The sequence below is a fragment of the Podarcis filfolensis genome, assembly GCF_964270895.1.
Source record: "Podarcis filfolensis genome assembly, chromosome: 11".
NCBI classification, from domain to species: Eukaryota; Metazoa; Chordata; class Lepidosauria; order Squamata; family Lacertidae; genus Podarcis; species Podarcis filfolensis.
In genome coordinates, this window is record NC_139613.1 from 9789090 (window position 1) to 9806945 (window position 17856).

The window sequence follows — 17856 nt, forward strand, 5'->3', positions numbered from 1 at the left end:
CTCCTACACAACTATAACAGGGGGCACAGCTTTGTCCTCTTTTCTTTTGCATCTGGTCCTTTATGAACGAATCTGCAGTTCCACAGCCTATCCCTGTCTGCTGCCTTGTCACAAAATTACTTCAGGAAAACTAAATGTGTTCTAATTTCTGGCCTGCCTTCTGAGGGTGATGCTCTGAGTAATAATTCGAGATGCACCTCTGTTGGCAAAGAAACTCCCCTCGCTGCAATCACAAGAATCCATGTGGCCATAAAATTATATACAGTGGCGTAGCGTGGGTTGTCAGCACCCGGGGCAAGGCAAGTAATTTGCGCCCCCTAACCCGTGGATTTTAGCACTCGAGGTAGGGCAGAGAGCTGCGAGTGCGAGCGCCCCCCCAGATGTTGCGCCCGGTGCGGCCGGGCCGCCCTGCACCCCCCATGCTACGCCACTGATTATATATATTAACATACTTTTAAATCTTATACAGTGGTACCTTGGGTTACATATGCTTCAGGTTATAGACTCCGCTAACCCAGAAATATTACCTCAGGTTAAGAACTTTGCTTCAGGATAAGAACAGAAATCGCGCAGCAGTAGCAGGAGGCCCCATTAGCTAAAGTGGTGCTTCAGGTTAAGAACAGTTTCAGGTTAAGAATAGACCTCCGGAACGAATTAAATACTTAACCCGAGGTACCACTGTACAGTGTTTTAGACTTCCATCAACCGCATCTGAAGATTTTTCAGTCTTTATCACTTAGTCTACATTTCTTAATTTCTCTATTACTTTTAATTATCCTTAACTAATAACTCTCTTCATAGTCTTCTCTGCAATATTTCGCATAGTCCGCCCTACAAAACTTCTTGCAATCCTACTAGCGTAATCTGTTTATTACAATTGCTCTTCAAATAATTCAAATATTTACTCCTGTCCTCCAAGAATCTCTGGTCCCGCAGGTTTCGAATCCTTCCTGTCATCTTATCTTATCTAATTCTGCCTTGTCCATTAATTTCACTTGCTACTCTTCTTTTTTCAGGGCGCTTTGCATTGCTTCTTCCTTCTCCCCACAAGGCAAACCACCATTTTCTCACTCTTCCCACTGCCCCACATCCTCAAAATGCCCTTTAAGATAGGCTCCTGTGTTATCGCCCCTCTTTTCTCATTATCCTTTCTAAGGACATGGCCCCGAGAAATCAGGACATACTAGAGGCTTGGGTGCCTTGAAGCAACGAGACGCAATCACAGTGCCGGATTTATGTATAAGGTAAACAAGCTATAGTTTAGGGCCCCACTCTCTTGGGGGCCCCCCAAAAAAAATTAAGGGAAAAAACCTGTATGTACATTTCCAGAATATAAGCTAAAAAACAAATAAAATAAAACCTACATACAGCAACAGTGTTTTGTGTTGTGTAGGCTCTATGGTGTAAGTATTCGGCCCCGCCTGCTCCCTAAAATATCACTGGTTTGCTCATTTCTATATATAGGGTGCCTGCATTCTGCATATTTTGTTATGTGCAAATGCTTTTAGATACCTATAAGGTCCATAAATTACCATCTAGCATATATTCAACACAAAAAAACAGACAATTTGTTGCTGACAAAGGACAGCTGGACATATAAAGGGCCCCATTTAAATCCGGCCCTGCGCAATCGCAGCTCTTGGAGGGCAAAAAGATTCTCCCAGGTGCGTCCGATCGCGCACGTCCAAAATACAATCCCTCCATCTCCATCTCTCCTCCCCTCGAAGAGGAACTACATTTCCCAGGAAGCTTAGCGCGTCCCTTTCTTTTTTAAAGTCTATGCACGTGGCTCGTTGGGAGGAGTTGGGAACGTCACATTCCTGCATTCTCTTAGCCTGTGTCACAAGAGCCCGGTTTCTGTGTCGTTGGACAGCCTGGAAAAATAAGAGCGAAAATAAGCCCTCTTTCTGCCTCCACCTTCCCAAGCTCTCCCCAGTCGGGACTCATGCACCTCCAAGAAGGAATCTGACCCCCCCTTCCCCTTTCCTTCCTCCCTCGGAATCCACCCAGAGGCTCCCTCTTCCTCCTCTCCAGCCCAGCCTTGGCTCTCCAGAAAGGTAATCATCATCATCCGGCGCTGCTGTGGGTTTGGGCTGCTATGGGGTTATCTGTAGGGCTGTGTGAATGCGCGCGCGAGGGTCCTTTTGTGGGCATCCGTGCTGCGCCTCGATTGCCAGCAAATGACTGGTGGTGATATATATCCATGCGTACGCGCCCGACACACCACAATTCCTCCCCAGCCTGGAGGCGTTGCAATAAAAGGGACGAGGAGGGAATCCTCCTTTTTACGCATTGGATCCAAACGCGTTTTTACGCATTGGATCGCGCGCAGGCGATGGCGGTGGAGCCCTGTTGTGGCTTTCTCCCGGGGAGAGAAGGCGAAGGGCGCTCGGGGTCTCTCCCCTGTTGTTGTGGCGGCTGCGTGACACCCTCGTAACTCAGGCGGGGGGGGGGCGAGGCGGGGCTCCCCTTTGTTTTGCAACCGGGGGACCAAGTTGCAAGGTGTTCCTGCGTTTTTGCGGCGGGGAGGAGGGAATCTCTGCTTCGGATCAAAATAGGAAGAGCCGGCTGCTCTCTTCCACCAGCTTCCTCTTCTCCTGCGTCTGCATAGGCCAAAACTGGAACGGAGTTTATTTTGCTTTCTTTTCTCCCCCCCCCCCAAATCGTTCCCATGTGATTCACTCCCCACCCCCCTTCTGCGTGGATATGTGCGTGTCGATTGCATGTTGTCTAGACTTCAACTCCCCCTCCCCTTTCATCTCGGCTCCCCCCACCCCCACCCGCTTTCTCTTCCCCCCACCTCTCCCGTTTCCAACCAATGCAGTTTATGTCAGGGAAAGTCTTTTTCTGATTTGCAGCCCGGGCCTGGTGGTATTTATCTCAGCCCTTTTATGAAATGCATCATTCCGGCATGATCTCTCCCGAGACGCACAGATAGGCTCCCTTGCCAGAATTTGGGCGGGGAGAGAGAGAGAGAATGGATGTTACTCGTAGTTGTAATTTTTCACAAGCGTGTAGTAAAAGGATTCAGACTCACCACCCTCTCTATTTAATACCCCCTCGCTTATAAACCCTTGAAAGCATGTGTGTAATTTGATTTGAGCGTATATTATGCAACTGCGTATGTCTTTTTGGAGAGGTATTTTTTTGGGTGGGGAGGAGGTGGAATGGAAGATTTGTGATCTCTCCAGGATTTCCTGTGTTAAAAAGTCATCCAGAATCATAACCCTCCTCCATTGATGATGTATCTTGAGGTCATCTTCCTCTCTCCCTCCCTCCCTCCTCCGTAATACAGGATTAATTGTTCAGAGGCTATTGTAATCCTTTTCAGCTGCCCAATGGCCCTTGCTGCTTTACACAGATTTTTCTGTCCGATTCCACTTCCACACACACCAGGCAAGGGCTTGGATTGTTTTCGCTCTGTCCAAGAGGTGGTGGGGCTCATGCAATTTCGGTTAAATCTGGAATGCTTCAAGATTGCATTATGGAAAGGAAGAGCTGTGGCCAGCACGGTCCAAGCACCCGTGGGTTTTTCAAAATGTCATGCGTTGATAGATACTCAGGTTTGCCGTGTTATTAAAATGCAGATCTTAGATTATCCGGATTTTCAATGTTCTGGGTTTTTAAATGAGCCAAAGGCTATCCTTTGTGTGTGTGTGTGTGTGTGCGTGTGTGCGCGCGGGCAGCACATTATGTTCAGGCAGTGTGCAGTTCTATACAACGCTCTGTTGGGTGACAATGTGATTTGGGGCATATCCTAGCTGTATTTCTTTTCCATATATCAAAAAATCTAGCAGATTTCCATTAGAATAATTAGATTTAGTTTGCATGGAAGCCGGTGGCCTCATTTGAGTGTTAATTCTTGACGTGGCAAGAACAGTTCCATTCCGAAATCCCTGATATCGTTTTTAATCTCACGCTGCCTTGTTACCAAGGGGAAGGAAAGGGGTTCGAGCGATAGATAAGAACAGAACATCCCAGAGCATCGTCTCCTGGTACTATCATAGAGCTGGCTAAGGTTCTTTGCCATTGGTGACATTTCCTGCATTGTCCCATTGAATTCAGCTGTGGTTACCCCAGGCATGTGAGCATAGAATTGTAGCCTTAAGATCCATCCTCTCTGCATGGATAATGGGGAGCAATCCTAGGCTGGATCAGCTTTCAGGCATGTTATGGGTGCGGTCCATTTTTTAAATATATATAATATATTTTTCCTGCAGTGGTTTTTATTCTGGTGCTTTGGGGTGATTTTTGTACCTGCTGCCCTTAACTCATCAATCTTGCAACAAGGTGCGACTCCTAGGTGATCATTCCTGCCATTCTTAGTTATAGGGAAGGATAAATGCTTCCAAAGGCCAGAAAGAGGAAGGTGAGTGGGGTGGGGGGGGGCTCTTGCTGCTAGCCTGTGCCACGTAAGAGCTTTCTGTACATGAGTTTATGCTGCAGTATTGAGGGGAAGAACAGATTGCGGGGGGAGCAGCTAGATCAGAGAGCAAAGCTCTCTCTCTCTTTCTGCCACAGTCCTTCCCTTCCTCCAGCTTCCTTCAGGGGAAACACATCTTTGCATTTAGCAAAATCACCAGCAGCTCTGCAAAGAGCTGTCTCCGCTTTTTATCTGCTGTATTTAAGAGGATGCTCGCCTTGATGTGGTGTCAGGTTTGTGAAATCAGGCGCCGAAATGTCCGATATCTTGACGGCTGCTTCTCGGAGGTCTGGTGGGCAGCCGGATTTGAATGGTGGGCTTCTGAATCGGAAATGCAAACTGCTGTTCTTTTAATCCAAGTTCTTGTAGGTGGGTAAATTGGAAAATGAATGGCGCTCAGATACACTAGCGTGTACTGTATTTTAGGAGCAAACCGTTTCCCCTTTTCTCGTTCAAAGTGCATTTTCTCTCAATGAGAGCTAGAAACTTGTACAGAAAAGTAATTTTGTCCTATGTGAAATGCAATGGTTTATCTAGTATGCCTTTGCGGTACACGCAGGAAGAATTTGCTTTATGAATCCTTGTGCAGTGGGATTGTGTGTCATTAGCAAATCTTTGGGGTGGCACAGAGCACGGTGTGTTTGCAATTTCTAGAGCAAACTGCTGCATTTTGGCAATAGGATATAATCATAATATGGTACGTAGCCAAGGCTTGTCCTCTGATTACAGCCATGGTAAAGGAGGTGAGACCTCGGCCACAATCCCAGGTTTGGATGACACACCAAGCCAAACAAGTATATTACACTGACCTAAGAAAACCGGGGAATTGCTAAACACCTGTGATTTTCTCCTCAGAAACCAGCGTGTTTGTGAAGTCATGGTAGGCCATGCTGGGGCTTGCTCTTCAAAGCAGACCTTTGAGTTCAAAGTAGACCTTTTAGCTTGCAAATCCCCCCAAAAAAACTCTCACACATGGGTTTAAAGATGGTTAATCACTGCATTGGCATCATCAACCATGGTTAGGCATCACCAACCCTGGTTTGAAGCTGCGTTTTGGTGCTGGTTAGCAAATTCTGGCTAAGAGAGCCTGGTGAAATTTTAACAGTAGGTGAGGTCAGTACTTAAGGTGACACTTAACGGTGATTAGGAAGGATAGAGGGAAATTTGCATCTGTCGTCGGGTCCCTGCGGAGGAGTGATCATAAGATATTCAGCATCTTATACCTAATCTATACAGTACCATGGCTGTTGTTGTTGTTTAGTTGTGTCCGACTCTTCGTGACCCCATGGACCAGAGCATGCCAGGCACTCCTGTCTTCCACTGCCTCCCGTAGTTTGGTCAGACTCATGTTCGTAGCTTTGAGAACACTGTCCAACCATCTCGTCCTCTGTCGTCCCCTTCTCCTTGTGCCCTCCATCTTTCCCAACATCAGGGTCTTTTCCAAGGAGTCTTCTCTTCTCATGAGGTGGCCAAAGTCTTGGAGCCTCAGCTTCAGGATCTGTCCTTCCAGTGAGCACTCAGGGCTGATTTCCTTCAGAATGGATAGGTTTGATCTTCTTGCAGTCCTTGAGACTCTCAAGAGTCTCCTCCAGCACCATAATTCAAAAGCATCGATTCTTCGGCGATCAGCCTTCTTTATGGTCCAGCTCTCACTTCCATCCATCACTACTGGGAAAACCATAGCTATACAGACATTTGTCAGCAAGGTGATGTCTCTGCTTTTTAAGATGCTGTCTAGGTTTGAGTACCATGGTTAAGTAATGGCAAAGATAGCTATGCACATTGCTCTCAGCGTGAATCCAGAACTGGAAACTCTAGCTCTGTGAGGGTTAAACTACAATTCCCATGATGCTTGTGTGTGTGTGTGTTTTAAATATATAGTGTGCATGCAGTCTTACAGTTGTAGCCCCAGACACTGATGTCACTGAGAAAGCTAATGTAGACCTTGCTGTTTTCCTTATCTATTTAAAATGTTTCTGTACCATTCTTGCTCTAAACCTGGTGCCTTCCAGCTGTTTTGGACTACAACTCCCATCAGCTGCAGTCAGCACTGTCATGATGGCTTTTGTAGTCCAAAACATCTAGAATGCACCACGTTGGGAAGGGCTGAGCGTGAACCTATCTGGAAAGGGAATAAGAACCAGATCTTAAAGTATTTAAAAACAAAATAAAATTTCAGCAACTCTTGCTAATAAATATACTGCAACCAAGCTAGGAATGACTAACCCAGGAATGCCTTAGGAATTAGAGGAATTCTAAGCAGTAGGTCCTCAAAACTCATTGGAGGAGAGGGGATTTCACATATCTGGTGCCCTCACAGGATGAAAGCATAATGTTCGTTGGCAGGTCATAGTTCAGCCAATGGAACGACTTCTTTCCAAAATACCTTGTCTGAAATGGAAACAACCTTATATGTCTCGGGGAGAGGAATGGGCCTAGGGGATGGGCCACTTTGAGTGGTGGTAAATGACTCTGCCTTTCGCAAAGTCAGACCATTTGTCCATCAAGTTACAGGGAACCAGGCAGAGGGCCTTCTTGGTAGTGGCACCCTCCCTGTGAAACGCCCTCCCACCAGATGTCAAAGAGAACAACAACTACCAGACTTTTATAAGACATCTGAAGGCAGCCCTGTTTAGGGAAGCTTTTAATGATTGATGTATTACAGTATTTTTATATTTTTTTGGAAGCCGCCCAGAGTGGCTGGGGAAGCCCAGCCAGATGGGCGGGGTATAAATAATAATAATAATAATAATAATAATTATTATTATTATTATTATTATTATTATTATTATTATTATTATTATTTAGCCCAGCGATGCCTGTTCTGACTGGTAGCAGTTCTCCAGTTTCTCAAGGTGAGAAGGGCTCTTCCCCCCCCCCCCCGGTGCACCAGATATGTTGTTGTTTAGTCGTTTACTCGTGTCCGACACTTTGTGACCCCATGGACCAGAGCACGCCAGGCCCTCCTGTCTTCCACTGCCTCCCGCAGTTTGGTCAGACTCATGCTGGTAGCTTCGAGAACACTGTCCAACCATCTCGTCCTCTGTCATCCCCTTCTCCTTGTGCCCTCCATCTTTCCCAACATCAGAGTCTTTTCCAGGGAGTCTTCTCTTCTCAGGAGATGGCCAAAGTACTGGAGCCTCAGCTTCAGGATCTGTCCTTCCAGTGAGCACTCAGGGCTGATTTCCTTCAGAATGGAGAGGTTTGATCTTCTTGCAGTCCATGGGACTCTCAAGAGTCTCCTCCAGCACCATAATTCAAAAGCATCAATTCTTCGGCAATCAGCCTTCTTTGTGGTCCAGCTCTCACTTCCATACATCACTACTGGGAAAACCAGAGCTTTAACCAGATATACCTGGCCCTTTTTAACTGGTGATGCTCCAGGGACCTCCTGCAGAAGAATCATATGTTTGACCACTGAAATCCTGTCTATTATTTTTATTTGTATTTTATTTTTAATCCCACTTTTACTCCCAAAGGAGCCCAGGGTAGCAAACAAGTGCTAAAACAAAAACATCCTTAAAACTATTGCAATGCAGATGCAGACCTGGAAAGCCCTGCCCTGGAAAGGCTCCCAGGAAGAGGGAAGTTTTTAAATAGGCGCCAAAAAGATGACAGAGCTGGCCCCCAGCTTTCAATGGGAGGGAATTCTATAAGGGCCTGGATCCTATACTGTGTGGGGGACAGACCTCCAGATAAAATGATATCAGAAGGAGGCTGTCCGCAGAGGTATCTGCAGGAGACCCATCGACTGGGTATACAGTGGTACCTCTGGTTATGTACTTAATTTGTTCTGGAGGTCCGTTCTTAACCTGAAACTGTTCTTAACCTGAAGGACCACTTTAGCTAATGGGGCCTGCCGCTGCGCTGCCGCCGCACGATTTCTGTTCTCATCCTGAAGCAAAGTTCTTAACCCGAGGTACTATTTCTGGGTTAGCGGAGTCTGTAACCTGAAGCATATGTAACCTGAAGCGTATGTAACTCGAGGTACCACTGTATAGTGAAAGTGTGTGGAATATGCAGACCTAGTTTGTTTATTTCATGGGTAGGCAAACTAAGGCCCAGGGGCCGGATCTGGCCAAATCGCCTTCTAAATCCGGCCTGTGGATGGTCTTTGAAGCAGTGCGTTTTTACATGAGTAGAATGTGTGCTTTTATTTAAGATGCATCTCTAGGTTATTTGTGGGGCATAGGAATTTGTTCATCCCCGCCCCCCCAAAAAAATATAGTCTGGCCCCCCACAAGGTCTGAGGGACAGTGGACTTGACCCCCTGCTGAAAAAGTTTGCTGACCCCTGGTTTAATGATTTTATTACATTTCTATATCTTCTTTCATCCAAGAATCACGGGGTGGTTTATTTGTGGTGATGCAGTGCTGGGAGTATCAGCCAAAAACTCCTCTCTCTCTCTCTCTCTCTCTCTCTCTCTCTCTCTCTCTCTCTCTCTGGGGAATGGGGGAAATGTCCTGTGTTGTTCCCCCCCACCCGTTTTCATATCACACACTTGTGCCATGCGCATTCTAGAGATCTCACAGCTTGCAACTTTGATATGTGAAATATAGGCATTGCAGAGCTAACAGATGTCTCCTCCAAGCTGACACTTTTCAGTGGAGTCAAGTCACACATTCCGCTTGCTAGCCTTCGCTGCACAATCGCAGAAATCTCTGCCAACTGTGCCAATAAGTCTTGGCTGAATCAACGGATAAATCAGTGCAAATTTGCATATGGGGAAAACCAGTGAGTGGTATCTACTGTAGTGCTAAGTGAACATTCCATCACGCGAGGAATTTCTGCTTGCAGAATGGAACCTTCTTTCTCTATTCCCCCCAGTAGGGCTGGGCGAAATATCATCGAAAATTGGTTAGAAGTCCATATCTGTTTCATAATTGTTGACCTGGCAATATATCATGTATCGTGGTGTGTGGCGTCTGTTCTATGTAAAAAAATATATATAATGTGGGGAAAACTGTGAAGCTAATCAATTCCTCTCCATAGCTGCATCCTTGTTTCAGACATCGTGATATATCAGTCTAGTATGATGTTTAGCTGGTGATATAACATGTTGAAAACCAGATATTTCCTTTCCCCCAAAAACATTTTTATTCATTGTATAACACAACTAAACAACACAAACAGAAAAACAAACAATACAAACAAATTCTTATTCTTATTTTTTTCTAAACATTGTTAGGTGAGCTTCCCCAAGTCCCCCCATCTGATTTTCATTTTACCTCATCTTTAGCAGTTTACATATATCATAATTTCTAGCCATTTTTTTATCGTGCTTACTTTTACCATAAAAATCTTCACATTTTATCACTTACAAATAATACTATTTTAAAATACACTATCCTCTACTTCTAACCCTACAGCCTATATCCACTTCCAGAGCTATTCTAAGATTTAAATATTAACATATTTTTTCAAATATTCTTTAAACTTCTTCCAATCTTCTTCCGCCGTCTCTTCTCTCTGGTATGAGTCTCTCAGTCAGTCCGGCAAGTTCCATATAGTCAAAAACCAGATATTTCCTACTCCACAGCTATGTTCCAGGGGTTCCCCAAAAAACAACTGCCTTCTGGAGCAAATTTGGGGGGAGTGTCGGTGGGGTGGGGAGTCGTGTTGCATAAGTGGAAATAGATGATGCTGATGGGATGCACTGTTCCAACACCAATATTTCTGAAGAAAATACGTTTTCCTTCCTCCACCTGATGCATTTCCAGGTATTGTCAGACTCCCTCCTGTCATCATCTGAAGGGCTGAAGGTTAGGAAACTCTGGTGTACATTCTTCCTATTCTTCACGGGTCCTTAAAGGTAAAGGGACCCCTGACCATTAGGTCCAGTCATGGCCGACTCTGGGGCTGCGGCGCTCATCTCGCTTTATTGGCCGAGGGAGCCGGCGTACAGCTTCTGGGTCATGTGGCCAGCATGACTAAGCCACTTCTGGCGAACCAGAGCAGCACACGGAAACACCTTTTACCTTCCCGCCAGAGCGGTACCTATTTATCTACTTGCACTTTGACGTGCTTTCGAACTGGTAGTTTGGCAGAAGCAGGGACCGAGCAACGGGAGCTCACCCTGTGGCAGGGATTCGAACCGCCAACCTTCTGATTGGCAAGTCCTAGGCTCTGTGGTTTAACCCACAGCGCCACCCGCGTGGCGTCACGGATCCTTGTGTGAACGCAATTAGATATTTAAACTTGGGATAAAAGAAAAGCCTTATATATTGAAATGAACACTGCCTCCCGCGTTCCCAACCATCCTTTTGTGCCTCTTTTGCCCGTTACTCAGTATGTTCCATCTCTGAGAAGACCTGAAATGTTTGCAAGTCAGATTAATACCTTAACGAGGCAGTATCCATTACGATATGTAATGGTTTCCCTTTGTCCCAAGTTGAAATACCTGTTGTGTTTTTTGTATGTGCCCCTCAAGCAGTGTGTTGTTTGAAACATTCCGATTGGATTTTTTAAAGGGTTTAACAGGTTCAGTTAATTTATGTCGCCTTGGATCGGTACATTGCAGCAAACTCTGGCCTACGCGTGCAAGATACACCACTGCTGTGTTAGAATGCAAAATTGAATCTTGCCGTTTTTGTAAGATCAGGCAAAGAATAGCAGGTAAGTTCAGTATCCTTTCGTTTGGGTGTTGCTGAATCCGTGGTCTGGCTCAGTTGGCATCAGACGGCTCTTGAGTTGCCATAGTACTGTAGCCCCTTGAGGATTCCTCCAGAGGAAGGGATTTCTGATCCTGGTTATGATGGTGCAATCAACGCTAAATCCACAGCTACTCCGATGATGTCAGCATGGTTACGTCAGCCTGTCAGGATCTTGCCCTGCTAAACAAAGCCTTCCTGAGTTACATGGCTGCTCTTTGTCTTTGGTCTGTGTCCATTTAGGGCTCATTTCTCCCCCCTCAAAGTATTCTGGGAACTGTACTTTATTCTTTACAGTCCCCAGCATCCTTAAACTATAGTTGGATATTTTGGGTGACGTCGGGTGCTTTAAATGAATAATAATAATAATTTATTATTGATACCCTGCCTGGGTATCTGGCTGAGTTTGCTCGCCTCTACTTCCCTTTGGCAAATGACTACTGTTGAAATGGTGACGAGATCGCATTGGCCTATTTATTCTGAATGTTTATAAGTGATGCCAATAAAGGTTTGATGATGATGCTGGTGATGATCTGGCTGAGTTTCCCCAGCCACTCTGGGTGGTTCCCAGTTGAGTGTTAAAAACAGTGGCAAAACCAATTCATTTCTGTAGCGAGGTGAGTTTCCCTCACATTCTTGTGCACGCATGTTGTCCTGCTGACTCTTTTTGGTTCTTTACCTAGTGTAGCACACCACCTCAGTCTCCCGAGATTCCAGGGGTTCCAGGCGCATACCCAGGATTCGTGTTTCCTTTTGGCAATGAGGCAGAGCGGAAACTGTGGTGTCTTTATGATATATGGTTTACACATATATACAACCTGAGCCTACGATGGAGGGGTTCACATCATTAACACTCCAAGAGGATCTTGCTTCTCCCATAGTTGCAGCCTTTTCAAAAAGAGCAATGTGCCTCTTTTCAAGGTTGGAGCTGACCTATTTGGTTGAGCATTGAATTGCCGTTGCATAGTTCCTTTTTGGGCTGACCAGAAGATTCACAAAACAGATTGAAATCTGGTTATCTTGTTGTTGGAGTTCTGTTGGAATTGCACCAGCAACAAGTATACATATAGTTATTGTCTTGGACTTACTGCAAGAATATTAGGATGGGTTTTTTTTTACAATGCCAAAATAACAATGACATACACAACTCAATGCAATGATGCCTCGGTTTTTGAACGTCTCTGTTGATGAACGTTTTGGAACTCGAACGCCGTAAACCTGGAAGCAAATGCTTTGGTTTTCAAACGCACCTGAGAAGACAAACGAGCTGCCTTACTGAGATTTCTGTTTTGAGTTTTTGGTTTTCAAACGTTTCGGAACTCAAACAGTCTTCCAGAAAGAATTATGTTCGAAAACTGAGGTACCACTGTATTGAGTTGTGTATGTCATTATTATTTTGGCATTGTAAATAGCATTTAAGACGTTTAAGTATTAGAAGGCGTTGAATTTTTGTACGTTACTGTTACTGAGTTTTTGTAAACCACATACAGAAGTATATAGTTTGTGATTTACTTCTCTGTATTCCTTGGACGCGGGTGGTGCTGTGGGTTAAACCACAGAGCCTAGGACTTGCTGATCAGAAGGTTGGCGGTTCGAATCCCCATGATGGGGTGAGCTCCCGTTGCTCGGTCCCTGCTCCTGCCCACCTAGCAGTTCGAAAGCACGTCAAAGTGCAAGTAGATAAATAGGTACTGCTCCGGTGGGAAGGTAAACGGCGTTTCCGTGCGCTGCTCTGGTTAGCCAGAAGCGGCTTAGTCATGCTGGCCACACGACCCGGAAGCTGTATGCTGGCTCCCTCGGCCAATAAAGCGAGATGAGCACCGCAACCCCAGAGTCGGTCATGACTGGACCTAATGATCAGGGGTCCCTTTACCTTTATTCCTTGGAAAGTTGTATTGATCTCTGGCTTCCCAGCCTGCAGCCCTCTAGGTCACATCCCAGCAAATTCTGACCCTCTCAAACTCCAGCTTTGATCTTTTAAGAGTTGTGGAAGGAGACCCACCCATTTCCTTTGTTCTCCTAATGGCCCATCGCCCAGATGATTACCCGAATCCGGGAAACTTGCCCTGGTTTGTTCCTCCCTATCAACTCTGTAATGTATCGCCAGATGGTGATGTTTGGCTGGTGATACATCGCAATGTTGAAAACCTGACATCACCCAGCCCTAGAGTAAATCCTACCGAAGTCCAGAGTGGAGGCCCTAAGACAGTTGGATGGTGCCTTGTAGGCCTCCTTCCTGCAACTCCTGCAGCCAGGCTGGTGCCAAACGCATTGCTCTGCTTTCCTTTGGACCACATCAGGGAGGCCGTGTGTGTGTGTGTGTGTTGTCTGTACAGCCCAGGACCTCCAGGCACACTGCCCAGGTCTGCGCCCCAGAGAGGTCACAGTGCTAATGTGGCGGTTTGACTTCACCCCTGGGGGAACACTGCTTTGTGTCTCAAGACAGACAGATGCCAACAACCACCCACCAGGGAAGTTAGTGTCCTTATCATGGGGGTATTCAGTATTCGGAGCTGCCTTTCAGTGGTTCAGACAGTAGTGTGTTGTTGAATTCTTCCACAGAGAGAGAGAGGGAAAAAAAACTAAAACCAGCACCTGCAGTTTGAAGGAAACAGTCCAGGAAAGTCTGTCCCACTTTATTTTTCTGATTCCCAACCTGCTTTGTAGGGGAGGAAGGCTGAGAAACACCTTTCGTTTTTTTAGATTTCTCTGTAAGTTGCAGCAGTTCCTCATGCAGGATTTTGTACTTTGGGTCCAAGGGTAAAGCTTGCATCATGCAATCTGATCAGGTTAGTTACGTTGCCCTTGGCTGAACAGCAAACACACACTCATGCTGTCTGCTCAGAGAGTGATGTCCGGTATTTATACTGCTTGAAAGGTAGCTGGTAGTTTTCCTGGCTTTGCATCAAGCATGCCTTCCAGGTGCAAGCCACAGTCTCTTTCTCAGAGTCTCAGAGGATGCTGGGAAGCTTGGACAATTGGTGGGCTGCACATAATAATAATAATAATAATAATAATAATAATAATAATAATAACAACAATAATTTATTATTTATACCCGACCCATCTGGCTGGGTTTCTCCAGACACTCTCCATCAAATATCAGATGGAGACTCTTACCTTCTGGGCCTGATGGGAGTTGCAGTCCCAAAGATCTGGAGGGCACCAGGTTGGGGAAAGCTGGAGTAGATCATTACACAGATTAGAACCGAGGTACTTCCTTTTGAACAAATTGCTCTTGCTGCAGGCTGTTCTTAGAAACATAGCTGTCTTCCTGTGACTTTTTCAGTGGGGCAGTGGTAGAACAAATACTTCGCATGCAAGAGGTTCCAGGTTCGATCCCTGACGTCTCCACGTAGGGCTGAGAATGTCGCCTGACTAAAACCCAGGAGAGCTGCTGGCGGTCAGTGCAGACAGTACTGAGCTATAGATAGACCAGTGGCCTGACTTGGTGTAAGGCGAGTTCCTGTGCATTTACAGCAGGTCAAAAGTGCGTCCATCTTGCTCTCCGTGGCAGCATCTCTCCTGGGTCTTTTCCATATACCTGCTTCTTGTTGGGGGTCGAAACTGAACCCGTTTGCATGCAAAGCAGACAGTCCAGCCACTGAGCTGTGGTTCGCCCTTTCTTGCGTGTACAGTCGTACCTCGGAAGTCTAACGGAATCCATTCTGGAATCCATTTGGAACAGAATCTGTTCTGGAATCCGTTTGGAACGGAATCCGTTCCAAAACGTTCAGAAACCTACAGCCAATCGGAAGCCACATCGGATGTTTGGGTTCCAAAGAAAGTTCGCAAACCGGAACACTCGCTTCTGGGTTTCAAGGTACGACTGTACAGTGGTACCTCGGGTTACAAACGCTTCAGGTTACAGACTCCGCTAACCCGGCAGTAGTACCTCAGGTTAAGAAGTTTACTTCAGGATGAGAACAGAAATTGGACTGCGGTGGCAGCGGGAGGCCCCATTAGCTAAAGTGGTACCTTAGGTTAAGAACAGTTTCAGGTTAAGAACAGACCTCTGGAACGAATTACTGTATTTTTCGCTCTATAGGACGCACTTTTTCCCCTCCAAAAATGAAGGGGAAATGTGTGTGCGTCCCGTGGAGCGAATGCAGCCTTTCGCTGAAGCCTGGAGAGCGAGAGGGGTCGGTGCGCACCGACCCCTCTCGCTCTCCAGGCTTCAGGAAGCTATCCACAAGCCTTGGGAGCACGGCGGGAGTGCCCACCGGGCTCCCAAGGCTTGCGGATAGCAGGCAGCAGCCCGAATCGTGGGGAGCGCAGTGCTGCGCGCCCCAGGCTTTGGGCACCTATCCCGCCGGGCTCAGAAGGCTTGCGTATAGCAGCAAGCTCCGGGAGCGAAGGCCCGTTCTGGCTAAAGAGGACCCGTTCCCCGTGGCTAAAGAGGAAGCCAAAAAAACTAGGTGTGCCCTATAGAGCGAAAAATATGTTAAGTTCTTAACCAGAGTTACTATTGTATTGTAAGCTGCTCCGAGTGCAAGTCTTTGTGTGGAAAATGACGCAGCCTGTAGTAGGATTGGGCATCAGTTGGAGACGCGTATATGTTGTGCAAAACAAACGGCGAAAAATCTCAATGCTCAGGATAAACGGCACATAAATAAAAGGCAAATGTGCTGACATTGTATATATACCTTTCCTCGAAAATGTGTGCGCTCACACAAACACACTTCCCTGGGGAGATGTGCATTCCTCAAAACTCTGGAAGCCAGCCAGAATAGACCTCTGGCAGTACAAGGGCACTTCATGCATTAACAATATCATATGTGCTGAGATTATTAAGGTTGTTGTTGTTGATCAGTCAGGGTTCATTTCACAGCAGGCTTCCCCAAGCTGGTGCCCTCTAGACATTTTGGAATTACATTTCATGTGTTGGCACTGTCTGGAGCGTTAGTTGTGATGCTCTCTTCGGAGAGCTGCCGCAGAGTTAATCGTCCCCCAACAAGAGGCTTCTCCTAAAATAATTTTTAGTTACACATGCTCTTTTTTGTTGTTATTAAAGGCTCCAATTTGTAGTTAAAATGGCATCCTTCCAGTTTTGGTTTAGAAAAAATGTGAGTTGGCTACTTAGAAATCTGGGGATGTCTGGATGTTTAGTCGTTTAGTCGTGTCCGACTCTTCGTGACCCCATGGACCAGAGCACGCCAGGCACTCCTGTCTTCCACTGCCTCCCGCAGTTTGGTCAAACTCATGTTTGTAGCTTCGAGAACACTGTCCAACCATCTCGTCCTCTGTTGTCCCCTTCTCCTTGTGCCCTCCATCTTTCCCAACATCAGGGTCTTTTCCAGGGAGTCTTCTCTTCTCATGAGGTGGCCAAAGTCTTGGAACCTCAGCTTCAGGATCTGTCCTTCCAGTGAGTGTTCAGAGGTTTGATCTTCTTGCAGTCCATGGGACTCTGGATGTCTGGATAAAAGGGATCAAATCTTGGAGAGCGTGCAGTTACGCATTCTCGACTCTGCAACCTCAGATCAAAAGTAAATTCTGTCGGCCTGAATGGAGCTGACTCCTGAGGAAGTGCAACCAGGTTCAGGTTGCAAGTTGTACATTATTACACTCACATCCTCTTGAGATTAGCTGCTTGGCAAGAGACGTTGCAAGCTGACTCCTAGGGAGCAGTAGCCAAACTTGTTTTGCTGCACACATGAGTCCTTTTGGACACAGTCTGGGACAATGTGGGGTTTGCATGCTATGAACTCCTTTGAGCAATTCAATATCAGATGCGTGAAGACACTCTCAACATCAAGCACGACTGACTCAGCTCTTAGATTCTGCTGAAGGTTTCTGTTGGTGCACAGCCAGGCTTTATTTAGTTATTTATATTTTTGGCATTTGTGGGCCACCCCGTAACAAAACATTATCTGTGCAGTTCTCAATTATTATTTTTTTTTAAAAAAAACACAGTTTCCATTGCCTGGGGTTCCCATTGCCTTGGAAGGAGATCTGTCTGTGTGTAGATCCATGGGCACACCAAGCCCAATGCAGAACAAAGAAACAAACATTATAAGGAACTTGTAAAAGTGTAAGTTAAAAATAATAATTATTTATTATTTCTACCCTGCTCATCTGGCTGGGTTTCCCCAGCCACTCCGGGCAGCTTCCAACAGAATATTAAAATACAGTAGTCCATCAAACATTAAAAGCTTCCCTAAACAGCGCTGCCTTCAGATGTCTTATAAAAGTCTGGTAGTTGGGTTTTCTCTTTGACATCTGCTGGGAGGGCGTTCGACAGGGCAGGTGCCACTACCGAGAAGGCCCTCTGTCTGGTTCCCTGTAACTTGGCTTCTTGCAGGGAGGGAACCGCCAGAAGGCCCTCGGAGCTGGACCTCAGTTTCCGGGCAGAACAATGGGTGTGAAGACGCTCCTTCAGGTATACTGGACCGAGGCCATTTAGGGCTTTAAAGGTCAGCACCAACACTTTGAATTGTACTGGGAGCCAGTGTAGGTCTTTCACGACCAGTGTTATGTGATCTTGGTGGCCGCTCCCAGTTCTGCAGATCAAAGCGGTCAAGGTCATGTGGCTTTGCCAATGGGTGTGTTCAGAGTTCTGCCTGGTCCTGGCTTATTACAGCATCTCTCTGCCCCCCCCGACCGCCCCCCGTTATTTTGGTCTGTTGATGTGGACACGTCTGAGTGACCACCACCAGTATGTTCAACCTTTGTCCTTCTTAACTTGGCACATCTAATTCGTGTTCGAAATTAGCCAGGCACCAGGTGCTTTTTGCGACTGGCAACTGGTCCAGTTGCGACCTAGCCTTAAAAACAGCTAAAGCT

General features: G+C 46.2%; 1 protein-coding gene across 4 annotated transcripts in view; it reads left to right on the plus strand.

The window, feature by feature from the left end:
- The first annotated feature begins 1795 nt into the window (after positions 1–1795).
- CTIF (cap binding complex dependent translation initiation factor) overlaps positions 1796–17856 on the plus strand; it is a 189530-nt gene continuing 173469 nt past the window's right edge. For 3 of the 4 annotated variants that reach the window (XM_083575660.1, XM_083575661.1, XM_083575662.1), the window contains exon 1: positions 1817–2057. The gene's annotated coding sequence lies outside the window, so the exon portion shown is untranslated. Of the gene's footprint in view, positions 2058–17856 lie in introns of all 4 variants that reach the window. The other variant, XM_083575659.1, reaches the window with a different exon arrangement.